Source organism: Nesoenas mayeri, assembly GCF_963082525.1.
Source record: "Nesoenas mayeri genome assembly, chromosome: 1".
NCBI classification, from domain to species: domain Eukaryota; kingdom Metazoa; phylum Chordata; class Aves; order Columbiformes; family Columbidae; genus Nesoenas; species Nesoenas mayeri.
The window spans coordinates 78,326,702-78,341,486 of record NC_137541.1 but is presented as its reverse complement, the minus strand read 5'-3'; positions in this window follow the sequence as shown (position 1 = coordinate 78,341,486).

Genomic DNA, 14,785 nt, shown 5'->3' with positions numbered 1-14,785 from the left:
ATTGCCACTACCAGCTGTGGCAGCACTACCACGCTGTTGCCAGACTAACTCACCCAGCAGAATTTGGCTTTTGTGGCCCATTTGTTGTAAGCTTTATCCCTCTAGTATTTGTCTTGGCATATTAAAGCATCTTTCAGAAGACTTGGGTCTCATGCTCAGTCCAACAAAGAGATTCTGCAGCTGCTGTAATCCCTTGCCAAGCCTAATTTCAGTACAGATATTGTATACTAAAGTATCCTCCTCAACAATTTACAGAAAAATGATAGGACTGATGTGGAGTAATTTGGTGTGAAAGTCATTTCTAGAAATGCATTTATGCGTTTTTTACCAGTCATTAATGCGTCTACCTGCTGAAGTAGCACACGTCTGGAGCTATACTTGCTGAAAAGCATGCGTGTTCCTGTATATTTTCTAGCAGATACCACTCTCCACTGAAGTAGTAATACCACTTTACTGGGGAATGTGGTGGATCTCCTATAAAAATATATAGGTTTGAACTATCTTATTGCATATAATGTCAAAAGCTCATAAAAGCATTGGGTTCGTAGCTGAATTACCACAAACAGGAATTTCTCCACTGAAAAGGAAACAGCGTTTAATCTACTGTTTGGTGCAAGGGTATAGAACATAGAATAATTTAGGTTGGAAAAGACCTTTAAGATCACCAAGTCCAACCATTAACCTAACACTGCCAAGTTCACAACATGTCCCTAAGCACCACATCTACATGTCTTTTAAATGCCTCCAGGGATGGGAACTCCACCACTTCCCTGTGCAGCCTGTTCCAGTGCTTCACAACCCTTTCTGTGAATAACTTTTTCCTGATATCCAATCTAAACCTTCCCTGATACAGCTTGAGTCCATTTCCTCTTATCCTATTGTTTGTTACTTGGGAGAAGAGACCAACACCCTCCATGTTACAACCTCCTTTCAGGTAGCTGTAGACAGCAATGAGGTCTCCCCTCAGCCTCCTCTTCTCCAGGCTAAACAGCCCCAGTTCCCTCAGCTGCTCCTCATCAGACTTGTGCTCCAGACCCCTCACCAGCTTTGTTGCCCTTCTCTGAACTCTCTCCAGCACCTCAATGTCCTTCTTGTAGTGAGGGGCCCAAAACTGAACACAGGGTTCAAGGTGGGGCCTCACCAGTGCTGAGTACAGGGGGATGATAACCTCCCTAGTCCTCCTGGCCACACTATTCCTGATACAAGCCAGGATGCTGCTGGCCTTTTTGGCCACGCTGCTGGCTCGTATTAAGCCGGCTGTTGACCAACACCCCTCAGATCCTTTAAGATCCAGGAGCAGCAACGGTTATACCGAATAAACGGCCTGCCGCAGCTTCGAGTTGCCAGTGTAGCTGCCCGCGGGCAAAATGCGAGTGATCCACAACCTCTTTATTTTCCCTTTTTCGGTGCCTGGTTCTGAACCTCTGCTCGGTTCTTCCGCGACCAGGTGCGGCGCCGGCCCACACACCGGCCACCAGCTGGAGCCGGGAGGAAGAGAAACGCTCCGGGCCGCGGGGGAGGCGGCGCCGCTACACGGGAGCGGCGGGAGGGGCGGGCGTGTGAGGGGTTCACCGTGTCCTTGTGAGCCCAGCGTCCCTCAGGCAGCGAGCGGGGTTATAACTGCAAAGCCGAGGACTGGAGATCGAGCGGTGACACCGCCTGTGGTCGACGGCTAAAAGATACTTTTAATTGTCTTAAAATCAGCCACGCCGCGAGCCAACGGTTCGGAGTCCTATAAGCGGTGAGTGCAACCTGAAAAAAGATGTCTTGGAAGTGTCTGGCTGGTTTGTTGTGTGCTTCTGGAGTCTTTTTAGGCTTGTTTTAATTCAGAGTGGGGAAACCACAACGTGGCTTTAAAACACGAAGCCGATATTGAGCTTTTTATAGAGAGTCGTTTGTGCTGCAGTGCTGTGTGTCAGCCCCTCTCTCGGCTGGCAGGAGTTGGAGCCGTCAGGTTGTGATAGGGAGACTGGGAAAGTGGACCTGCCACTTGACACAGCCCAGCTGCTTCCTTTTCTCCAGGCACTCAAAAGGTCTTACAGTAACATCAGAGAGATCAAGATTTCACATTGATTTCCACAATTCTAACTCTATGTGTCCAGAGAAGGGCAGTGAAGCTGGTGAGGAGTCTGGAGCACAAGTCTGATGAGGAGCGGCTGAGGGAACTGGGGCTGTTTAGCCTGGAGAAAAGGAGGCTGAGGGGAGACCTCATTGCTGTCTACAGCTACCTGAAAGGAGGTTGTAGGTCTCTTCTCCCAAGCAGCAAGTGATAGGACAAGAGAAAATGGACTCAAGTTGCACCAGGGGAGGTTTAGATTGGATATCAGGAAAAAATTCTTCACAGAAAGGATTGTGAAGCATTGGAACAGGCTGCCCAGGGAAGTGGCAGAATCACCATCCCTGGAGGCATTTAAAAGACATGTAGATGTGGTGCTCAGGGACATGTTGTGAACTTGGCAGTGTTAGGTTAATGGTTGGACTTGGTGATCTTAAAGGTCTTTTCCAACCTAAATGATTCTGTGACCTTATGTGGAGAGAACTATTCTGAGCTTGCTTACACCCCTCTGGAAAAAAAATACAACAGCACAAAATATCAAGTGCTTCCCTCTGTGACTTTTCTGCCAGTTTTTAAGCAGTGCTCGGTGGGGGAGAAAGAGGCAACTTAGTGGTTACGAAATCTTGGGTAGTTACCTTGCATGGGTAAAGTGAGCTTGTGAGGAGTCATGGTGCTTCCCTTAAAAGATTAAGGGGTGGGTTGATTTTGATGACAACTCAGGTTTCAGTGGCCGAGGTGCTAAAGCCTGACATGGTGCCAGCCGAGGGGACCCCCCTGCTGCCTCAGCCTCTGAGGTGCTGCCATCATTGCAGCATCTCCCTGCTCCCCCATTCCCACCTCTGGGAACTCATTTCAGGTGCCTTTTGAAGGCTTTGCTTCAGAAGTGTGATTGACACTTCTACTTTCTGCGATGTGGCAGAAGCTGGCCCCATTGTGGCAGGGCTGTGGGGCAGGAAGTGCTGAGGTAAGGCAAACATGGTGGCCTGGAACCTTCTGGAAGAGGCTGGTGGGGAGAGGGAGGCCCAGTGCCTCCCCCCCTCCTCCTGCCACCGCTGAGGAGGCTGTGAGGAGAGGAGCTGGAAAACACAAGTCTGGAAGAAATGTTGTAAACAAACTCTGTTCTTGGTTAATTCGCAGAGTGTAATGTTTTTCTTGCCTCTCAGGGCAGGAGTGACACATTCACAAAGTGCTTATTTAAAGAAGAATGCGTAAAATGCTCTTTCCCTGAGTGGGTGGGAATTAAAGGACTGGGGATGTTGTGTTTATTTGGTTCCAGTTATCCTCACACATGCTGGTCTTTTCCTTTCAGCCTTTTTCTTAGTGTTTTCTGGTTTTCAGGTGTTCTGTGTCTTCTTTCCTGATCTTCTTCCCTCATGACTCTTGTTTTTTAATATTTCTTTGTGAGAGTGTAATTACGCAGTCTACTTCTTTGTGAGGATGCCAGCTTAGATACTTCCTGCTCTTTAGCATCTACAAAAATTACTTCCTACTCCCATGCTTTTTATCCTTTTTTTTTTTTCTAAATCCAGATTGCTCTATTAATCCATTTTACTGCAGAGCCCACACACAGTGGATTTGGCATGTCCAAGAAGGTGGAAAAATGGCATGAGGCTGGAAACAAGGCAACGAGCACGAGCAGAAGGTGCTGCCACAAAAAGATCTTGCTTCTCTGAAAATAATATCCACCAAAACCTTACATCTCACTTGAGCCCTTCTGTGAGGTGGCATGTGCCTGACCTGTGACTATGAGAGAGGCCACTGTGCCTTTATTTTTCTGTTTCTACAAAGCATCCTGTTTCTTCTCCTTTTCCAAAATGAAGACTAGTAACTGCAATCATCACTTTCTGAGTTTAAGGCTTCTTCTTCTTCTTATTATTATTATTATTATTATTATTGCAGCTTCTCCTCTCATTCGTTTGTAGCCCAAAATGACAACAGTCTAAATGACATGTCCTTCTCTGAAATAAAAATAATTTTAAATGATCTTACTGTAATATTTTGTACATATATGAGCATATATGTATAATATTCCCATAATACATTTTTCTTTTATTACTTTTTTTTTCCTGTCAGGAAGTTTCTACACCACCAACCTAATTCTCATCTAGAGTTTTCTCTTTCCCCCACTTCAGGGCTTTAGAACTTACCACAACTGTATTCCCAGTTCTGCAAGGCAGCTACATGGAAATCATGTCCTGTAGTTACCTTCTAAATAGTTCCGAAGAGTTTTAGTTTTGGGACTGAAATCAGTCACAGGTTTTCCCTGGAGAATATTTTAGATGAAAGTTGATGTTTCCTCATTTTGAATATTTGTGCCAGTGCATTTTCATGCAGCTGCAGAAACTAAGTATGATTAAGTTTTAGTACAAAAGCAAAGTATTTCAGAAAGATCAAAGCATACCATTCTGATCTTTTTTAAAAAGATGCATGTTTATTTTATTTTTTAAATAGCTTTGGAACACATTTCAGAAAGGCTTATATCACAAAAAGCTTTGAAAATTTTAAAATATCAAAATAAAACCAAAACACAAATTTTGTCAAAATGATACCTTTTCATTTAATCAAAATTGCTTTCCCCACATTTTACTACAGGAAGTTTTCATTCTGTTTCAGAAGGAAAAAAATAAATCTCAGAATCTCAGCTTTCTCTTAAATGGAAAACCTGCTTTCTACCTACCTATCTTCTTTATGCAGACCAGGGTTATAAGAGGAAACATTTGAAAGTGTATCAAGCCCTTAATTCCTTGTAGAATTATGAAATTATACAAGCTGCCTCTTTCAAAAGTCCCCGTTTGGCTTTATATCTTAGAGCCTTTTCATTTTCCTAACAGTAGTTCCTCACATTTCTGTGGCTAAAATGTGAGTCTATTCAGTTCTGGTTTGGATAATGTGTATGATTGAAACCCTTTTGGCCTTCTGCAAAAGTTCCACTCAGGAGCCCACAGTAAGCAGAAGGAATGCTGTGCTGTTCTGCACGGCTCCTGTGCAGACCAGCAAAATGAATGGAACACACTAATCACAGGTTTTTGTGGCCACTCTACAAACATAATCTGCCCCTAGGGTCCCAGGTATCACAGCTCCTGTTCACCTTGTGAATCTCTAGAACTTGTGGAAACACTTTGGACTCGAAGCATATAAATTACCTAATTCTCTCATACCTGTGAAAAACTTACTCATTAAAGCTTCTAAAGTTTAACAGTGCTGTCAAGCATTCACAGAATGCTTTGCATTAATGGAAAATCTTGTGTAGAAATGAACAATGAATATGAAATATTCAGAATGTAAAAAAATTATGAGATTATTGGTCAATCAGTACAACTGATTAAATCAGTAGAGGTAAAGTCAATGTCCCCTGCATTATAACTTCTGGAATGCTACGTAAGGAAGTGTAACTGAATTGAGGTAATGCAGGCCAACACTGCAAAAAGTATGTCTGTATGACACCATTTACTAATGGCAATTTCAGTTTTGGGGGTGTTGCAGCACGACACAAGTTTTGAGGTAAGTTCTGTAGCTTATCCGAGTGCTGGTCTCCTTTTTTTAAATGTTTATTTGCAAGTTCAGGGCCAGTTTGATTATCAATGAAAACATATATTTTTAATATCTATGCTAGCTAAATCAATGTTTCGGCTTTGTACAAATCCTCTGTAGTTCAGATAACATTTCTTCTTTCCCTTTCCTTTCTTTCTCCTGTTAGTTCCAACCAGACCATGAATTCTGCCCTTCACCTCAACAATTGGCAGTAGTTTGAGGATAACTTGAAATACATCATTACGGTGGAGCATGATGCAGAGAGCTTAGAAAGAAAAAGGGCTCACAGCACAACGCTGTTCCGACTGGCAAACTGAGGTCTGGAAACGGTAAAGCTACATTCAAATACCTTTTGTTCTGTAGGGATTCAGGAAGTAAGTCTGGAGAAACGGTAGAACCTGTAATAAGGAATGCAAAGAGATGCAGGTAAGTATCACATTGAGGGGCAGATTCAGCATGACTTTTCTGAAAGGAAATCCTGACCTGCCTGTCTAGAAACTTCTTTGAAGGATTCAGTGAACATGCAGACAGTAAAGGCCCAATTGATATAGTCTACCTAGATTTCCAAAGGACTTGGCAAGGTCCCTTACTGAAGGCTTATTGAAATACGCTCCCATAAGAAGGGTGCTTTCATGGTTGCTCTCATTAATTGGTTAAAAGGTAAGAAACAGAAGAGAGAATCTGTACAATTGATAAAATGGTAGGGAAATGGAGTTAAATGGAGAAAGGACAGAGTTTGCTGCTGAGATTAAAACCTTCAAGGTAATGGTGTTAAACAATTCAGCTAAACTAGAGCTATCTGCGTGGAGTTGGAGAAGGACCTTATGAGGTTGAATACGCAGTTGTCAAAACAACATAATAATGTCTGCAAGTATAAAATTATGCATGTGGCAAAAAAATGCAAAATTTATGTAAACAGCTATGAGCTATGAATGACCTGTTACCTTTCAGGAGAGAAATCTTGGAATTAGGTATTTTGTAAAAATATCAGTTCAGTTTATTGCTCAGGAACAGTCAAATTAGGAAACAGAACACCAGGCATCATTAGGAAAAGAAAATAAGGGAAAAAAGCAAATTAAAAGTAAATAGGGCTACCTGCATTTTGAGAGATTTGTGCAGTTCATGTCCCCATCCTAAATAAAGGAAGACCAAGAGTATGTAACTTTTTATATTAAGACTAAACAGATTAGGACTCTTCATCTGGAAAAAGGAGTGGGCTGACAGAGGATTCAACAGTAGTCTGTAAAATCGCAAATGACATAGAGGGGATGAATATTTTGGTCTTTCTTTGTGTGTATAGTCTCACAATGTCAGAAGAAGGGAGCATGATGTGAAATTTTCAAGTGGCAGGTTCAAAATAAAACAAAATCATGTGTTTTTCCACAGAACAGAGCTAAATTGTAGAATTCATTAGCACAAGATCCTATGGATGCCAAATTTTACATGCATTCAAGGAACAAATAAAGTAACAGAAAAAAAATAAAGCCATGAAGAGCTTGTTTATCCTAAAGAATCCGTCTTTCAGGAAAGTGCTGTGGTACAAAGCCCTCGCAGCTAAAAGAGCATTTCAGGCAAGTGCCCCTACATGCTTATTCTGTTGTTGTAACTCCTCTGTAGGCATCATTATTGTCAACTGTCAGAGACAGGATACTGATTTAAGTGGACCTTCAGTCTGACCCAGTGTGGTTGTTCCTATGTTGTGGCTGTAATCTGAAGGTAATTCATAGGGAATGGGTTATATTGCTCTCTTGAGCACTGAGTAGTGATTCACTGATAAAGAATTGTGTCTGTTTGATGCTGCTTTGCTGCCTTCTCTGCCTCCTGTTTTTTGCTCCATCTTTTTATTCTCTCCTGAATAGTCACTAAGATATCACTGTTCACATGAACTTTCATTTTGGGTAGCATTATTTACCAATGTTTCTTTGGAATCCAAATTTTTGTGATTCCATTAAATAGTGCTTTCTTACCTGGCTGAAGAATGGCAGGAACAGAAAGATGCTTGTGTTTATGTAACCAATCTCTGGCACCACACAAGAGAGGACGATTCACATACATCATGCAAAGCAGAACCTGACACTTTTGACAGTACCACTAAGATGAAACAGCTGCTCTCGGGTAGATCCAAAGAGGAAAAGACTTTTAAAAACAGTAGTAAGGGAAGACTTAACCATAAAATCAGTAAAGATGAAAGTAAGCACATTGTGAACACTACACAGTGGTTACTGTCATTTTCTCCTAAAAATTCATGGGTTTGTCATACTACTACTGTACAGTTTGACTGGCAGCAGTGCTGTTGGAAGTAACAGAGCAGACCAGCCTGTTATGTTTATTCTTTGGGTCTCTGGGTGCTGGGCACCTGCCTGCCAGCTACCTGTGCACAGACCTCAGAGACACAGCAGAACATGCTGGGGGGTTCTAAGATGGCCACTTGAGGTGTGAAGGCTCAGCTACACAGTCTTCTGCATGGACTAGGTACTGGTTAGCAGGGCCAGGACCTGGAGCCCTGTTGTGAAACGCGTGGCAGTCCTGGCTAGCTCCACACAAAATGGGTTGCATGGGCCCTGCCTGTGTGCGTTTCAAGTGCTGGAGGACTTGGCACAAGTTGAGCACCTAGTGGTGGAAGGCCTGGGCAAAGCCTGCCTTGCAGCTGAAGGGCTTGCTAGCAATGGGAGGGATCAGCTGCGAGGTGTTTGCTGTTTCAGACAACTTGGACGCCGAGGAGGAGGAAATGAGTCAGAGACCGAAAATGATGAGTTTCTTAATGCTCGTTAAGGGAGAGCGGTAGTAAGAACGTGTTATCCTCGGTATAAGTGACAGTAAAAGCATTTAATTGTCTCTGCTTGGTAGGTGCAGTGCATGATGCGGGGCCATTTTAGGGGCGAGCCACCAGCGACCCTGCAAGCCCACCTGCCTTTGCAGATGTGTGCGGGCGGTGGGTGAGTTCCCGCCAGTCTTGGCCCCGTCCTGCCCGGGGCGCTGCCACTCTTCCCCAGAGCGAGGGGGAAGCGCAGGGCGGCCAGGCGGGAGGTGTGCGCGGCCGCGGGAAGGGGCGAGGCGGGGCAGCTCACAGCCCCTCGCCGCGTTCCCCTGCGGCGCCCGGCGTGCGCGCCGCCCTCGCCCGCTGATGCAATCGGAACCCGCAAGCGGCGGCAGCGGCGGCCACGGCAGCAGCAGCTCCGCTACGGCGGCGCCCGCAGGCGGATCAGCCGGCCTTGAGCCCGCTTCCCCGCGGCAGGGAATTACCCCCCGTTTGCCAGCATGATGAAGGTAAAGCGGAGCGTGTTTCCTGCCAGAACCCTCTTGTCCATCCTTCGGGGGATGCGGAGTAGCAGAGAGACTTTTCCTTGGCAAACACGGAAAGCGGTAGTTCACATCTTTATTTGCAGATTTTAATGCTCTTATTTGTTATTTATGCTTTGTAAGGGATATTTCTGTCCCCAAGAGATTTATTGTTTTAAGATTCGGAAGCAGGATGTGTGTGATTCTACGTCTTTCCATGTTCTTTCGTTTCAGACAGCATGTATGGAAAAGAAATGATGAGTCGGGAAGGAGAGGGGGGGAAGGGAAGGTGTATAATTTCCTCGGGGCGGGGGGGGGAAAGTGGGGGAGCGGATTTCTTAGTGTTTAGTTGTAACACGGGACTCCTGATGATTAAAAAGAAACCACAAAGGGTATGGTCCCCTGGCAGGCATCATGCCGGCTTATGCATGTGAGTTTATTATAGATCTTGTGTCTGCCATTGTACTAAAATAGACCGTGAGTAAAACCCAGTAACATGTATTTAGAGTTTTTGAGTAATTTCAGAAATAACTCTAAATAATGGAAGAGGAGTTGTCAGTAGCGAACACTACTGTGAGAGATGAGCATTTGTACCAACTATCTTTTTATAGATGTCATGTTTATGTTCTGCTAAGTGAGGCTGATCTGAGGATTAAAAAGAAGTCTTCCTTGTCCAAGACAAAGGACATGGAGATATCATAGGTGTTTTTCAGTTAGATGAAGGGAACAGGTGCACTAAGACTAATTTTTGTGTTTTGAAGAAGTCTTGTGCTGGACTGAGTGTGAAATTCACAGCTGCAGCCTAACGCCAGGGTTAGCAGTTGAGGAAAAACAAGACTGAGTTATTTGCCGTCCTTGAGTAACTATAACAGGTGGAATATGGGCACAACAAGTATGTGGCTGGCAGGTGTCTCTCCAGCTCCTCTCTGCTGTTGATGACAAATAACACTCTTATTACATCCTAGATGTCAACAACCTTGCTCTCTCCAAGGAGGTGGGTCTAGCAGTGGTGGAGATGCTACTGATGATGGTGAGACTAGGACAGGACAGTGCTCTGGAGAGGCCTCAGGAGGCTCTGATTTGCCCCATTTGCACTTACGGCAACTGGAGAATGGCAGACCAGCCATGGCAGAAGACTGATCTGAAACTGCTCAGGGAAAATACCCAAGCAGCTGCCCCCAGCCAGAATGCTTAGGGACAGAATGCAAGTGCGTCAAAAATTGAAGCAGACTGTCATGTTTTATATCGCTTTTGATGTACCTGTTGTGTGTCTAGGAAAGAGGGCATGACCCTGGTCTCCAGGGTGTTATCCAGCACCTGTCAGTAATGCTCAGGCATGCCTGTGCAAAAAATGAGTCGCAGGCAAGCCACAGATCTACCTGTTTGCTCAGAGTGGTGCTGGCACCTCATTGAGTTCTTCTCACCTGCACAAAGCGTAACTTTGCTTTGTATTTTTACAGTAGAAAAGACATCATGAAGCAATAGCTAGGGCAGTAAAAGTACACTCTTGTCACTTGCAAGTGCTGTAGCCTTGGGCAAGTAATTTCTGTCTGAGCCCTTTACCCTTTATTTGCCTCATCTGTTCAGACTGCAGGCTCTTCAGGGTTATGGCTGTCACTGTATTTGTAGAGCATGTATCAAAGATGCAGAAAATTACTATTTGATTGTCATGATACTTATGCAAAAATCAATACATTTATAAAGGTAGCAGTAAGCAACACCATTATTACAGCTCCTTATCCCTTCATCTCCCCTGTAATCATTTCCTGCTTTTACTCACAACCCTCCCTTTCTCCTTGAACCATTTCCAGCCCAACCTCAACCCTCTCTGGACTGTTCAAAGGAATATTATGTACTGAAATGAATTATTCCTCTGGTTTCTGCAGTCCTGCCTTGTCCACCTATTGCTTTGATTGTTTCTGACAGGCCTAGCACTTATAGCAATGTGTGATCCAGTGGATATCCTGATTATTTTTTTTTTTCCCCATGGAAACTGAATATTGAAATCTGCTGTAAAGTCATAGCTAAAAAAAGAAGATTGCAAAATCATTAGGTAGCTTTAACAGAGTTGTGATCTTGCTAAACCAGTCCATAGGCCATATCCTTGGTTTAATCTGACAGATGAAAATAATTAAATGGAATTCACTAGTGATGAACTCATCCTTGGGAGGGCAATGTTAGGAAAGGAGCTAAATCAGCTCATTAACTGTGTAAGCACTCAGTTACTCTGAATTTGTTGAACCATTTTAAAACAATTTATTTGGTGTGGGCATGCTAAACAATTGGGTAAATTCTATTTGGAAAATTTGCACAATTAGCCTTTTTAGACCAGCTGTGTGAGGACTGGCATCTTCATGTCACTACAGTGACATATTATGTGTTTCACAGTGCTAGATGAGCTCACAGAGACTTCAATACTGAGTGTGACTTTTGATAATAAATTGTGGCTATCCAGCTGCCACAGTGGCTTTAATGTAGAGATTAAATGCACAACCTTCATTTTGAGTGTCTGAATTTCAGTGATACTTGGGCATAAATCACAGTAGTATGTGACCCTCAGTTGTTACCTGTAGTCACGCACTTGCAACTCAATACCTCCAGTTCTTAACATAGGATGAAGTGAATAGGTTTAATCCCATTTACCTTGGAAACATTTTCATTATGAGTTTAAAGGAACAGGTAATATCACCTCATAAAAATACAGCACGTGTTGTAGAAGGGCAACTTAGCAAATATTACCATATGCTATTGCAGATGAAAATGCAGTGTTATCCTTATGGAAGGGCCTGATGTTGCCCTTTGGTGTGTATATTAAATGATCCAAGAGTTAAACTAAATAATTGAAACTATCTTTAAAACGATCAAGAGGTCTGTTGTGACCGATTGGTCTTTTGTGCATCTTGGCCCATAGTTTATTACTGTTTTTACAAACTTAATGTCATAATACCCTTCCAACAGAGTTACTCATTTACTTTCTTCCCTTGAGGTCTGCAGTTTGTTAGGTTTTAGATGCATTAATGAAGTGCAGCATATGACTTCTCAGTAGGTACAGAGCTATTGCTAATTCAGTTTGCCTGTTAGAGCATTTCACACAATATTTGATAAAAACAGTCTTGGCAAGCACAGAAAGTGTATTGTTTTTCCTGGTATGTGAATAGGGTTTAATTCCACAAGGTTTTGCTTGTGTTAATTTCCAGCAGCATTCAGAGATCAGCGCCACACAAAGCAGGTCCACTTGTTTAGTTTTATTTAGACTGTTGTCATAGGGGTCATCACTTCTGTAATAAATGCTTGAATTTGCATTACCCTTACTGAGAATTAACTTTTTTAAAACTTTGATGCTGAGAAGCTGAAGGAACTGGGTTTGTTCAGTCTTGTGAAGAGAAGGCTTTGGGGTGATGTAATAGCAGCTGTCCAAAATCTAGAGGAAAATCAAGGTGAGGCCAGACTTTGCAATGATGTATGGTAGGAGGACAAGAGACAATGGCATAATTTGAAATGAAGAAGGTTCAGACTGAATATAAGGAAAACATTCTCCCCACAAGGGCAGTCAGGCGGTGGAATGGGTTGCCAGGAGAGGCTGTGCAGCTTCCATCCTTGGAAGCTCTCAAGACTCAGCTGTATAAAGCCTTGAGAAACCTGGTCTGAGCTCAGAGCTGACCCTGCTTTGAGCAGGAGCTGGTACTGGAGACCTCCTGAGGTGCCTTCCAGACTGGATTTTCTTATGGTGCTAGAAAAAAGCTTATCAGCTAGGATTTTTTTTTTTAATCCAGTCTTAGTCTTTGACACAGTAGTGTGGATCAGTACATGTTTGTCCAGAGCTCTGCTTGCTAAGCTTTTAACAGTACAAAGAACTGGTCTTTAAAGTCACCAGTATAGGCAGATTTCTTTGCAGAAAGTAATTTCTTCAGCATGTCAGTAGAATAACAATATTTTGTTCTTCTCTTTTATCTTGAGGAACTCAAATGCTTAACAGAAGAGGTTGCACAGGAATGTTGGTGCAAGTCTCTTCACAAGATTTTTACTTTATTTGGACAATTTGGAGTTTGTTGGGGGTTGAGGTGGGGGGGGCTTGCTCCACTTTCCCCCCCTTTCCCCCAGTCTTGTTACTTTAATTACCTTACTGGGATCTGTGGTAAGGTTTATCAATACTCCATCAATTTGCCTACTGTTGAGCCAGATAAGAGGACTGTACCTCCTTCCTGCTCTCTCAACACCTTCCCTCTAAGTCCTGTATTTTCTTTTCCCATCCACATTGGAGTGCCACGCTAGTAGCAAGCACTGTTTTCATGTCAGTTGGGCAAAATATTTAAGGTGACATATATATAAAATTAATGTTCTGTTCTGCCATTTCCACGTGAACTGGATTTCAACAGTGTTCAAATGAGATTTAGTTCTAAGATGGTTTAAAATGCTTAAGATTAGCTTCATAAATTCAGAAATGACAAAGACATTCTAGTCAAGAGTATTGATATTCATGTGGGTTGAAGCTGGGCAAAACCCTTTGTTCATGGAGGTGTTACAAGTAAGTTATTTGTCTGTTTAGATTTATTGAGCTGAGCAGAGCTGGTAGATCATTGCACGTGTTGAACTATAAGAGGACAAGTCTACATTACTTGTCATAGGCCTGTTTATTAATTACTAGAGCCATTTCTTAGTATTTCAAAGTTGTTATTTTTATAATAGAGACTATAATTCTTGATTTGTAATGACCTTTTACTATGCTATAATTTTGGCAAAGGGCCTCTGTTTATTTCGCATGCCTAATGCACGCTTAATGTTTACACCTCTACAAATACTTCGTCTGTGACCGTATTTTTTCCAAGGCCACTTTTAATGTGCTGAGTGCTATTTTGCTCTCAAATTCCCTGGGCAGAATCCAGTTTGCTCTGGGCACTGTCAACAAATGATAGAGGACTTCAAATGAAGGGCTTGCTCACAAGGTATTAAGAAAGGACACACAGGCTAATTTTAATGCAACTCCAGACTTCTGGTTTGTTGTAATTTGTGATTTTTCCCTTAGAGTTGTTACAGAGTTGAATATACACTAAGTAGGTGGAGTATCTGGCTTTGTCACTGGTTTAAAATATTTAACCTCTTTTAAGCACATCTTGACACACTTGTCATCAAGACAAGCAGCTTCTTGTGGTTGTTATCTTGTTTTTTTTCTGCGTTCAAGGGAGTAATGCATGACACTATATGTCAAGGCTGTTGTTGTGCTGTGTTTTCCTTGGTTTGTTAGTAAGCTTCCACGGAATTATTTACATTTGCTTGGTGTGATGGATTATACTTAATACCTTTCATTGCACCCACTGAAACTCATGACGACTGTAAATCAAGAAGAGTTACTAACATATTCTGAGCTGGACATCTATCATGCAAATATGTTCCCTCTCTAGTTTGTTCTTAATTTGCACAAGAACACAAACATTATTGTAGGTACTGTCTTCAATATTTTAATGCTAGTTAGGTCTCTTCCTAGTGCCCTTTACATCAAGAAGAAAGCTTCTACTTTCTTTCTACTTTGTTGAGTTGCATCCAGTTAAATCAAATTAAGGCAGTATTTGAACACACAACAAAAGATGTGTCACAGGGATATAATCCAGGCTGTGGTAAAGGCCAGGGACAGATCTCCCATCAAGTCAAACCAATTATACCAGGCTTAAAACTCGCTGGAGCTAGTATAGGCAGGTCTTCTGCAGCCATCACCTGCGTGCTCTTACGCAAGAAGCTTGCATAGGGGCACAGCTGTGAGTGCACAGCCAAAAACATATAAATCATTTACACTTGTTCTTCTTCTTCCTTGAGAAGAACTGTAATGGATCTGATGGGTATGTCTCTATAAGGAAGAGGAGCTGTAGATTTAGTTCCTGGGGAGCTGTGCACCTCCCAGGTGCCAGGTTCTGGCACCTGTCCACC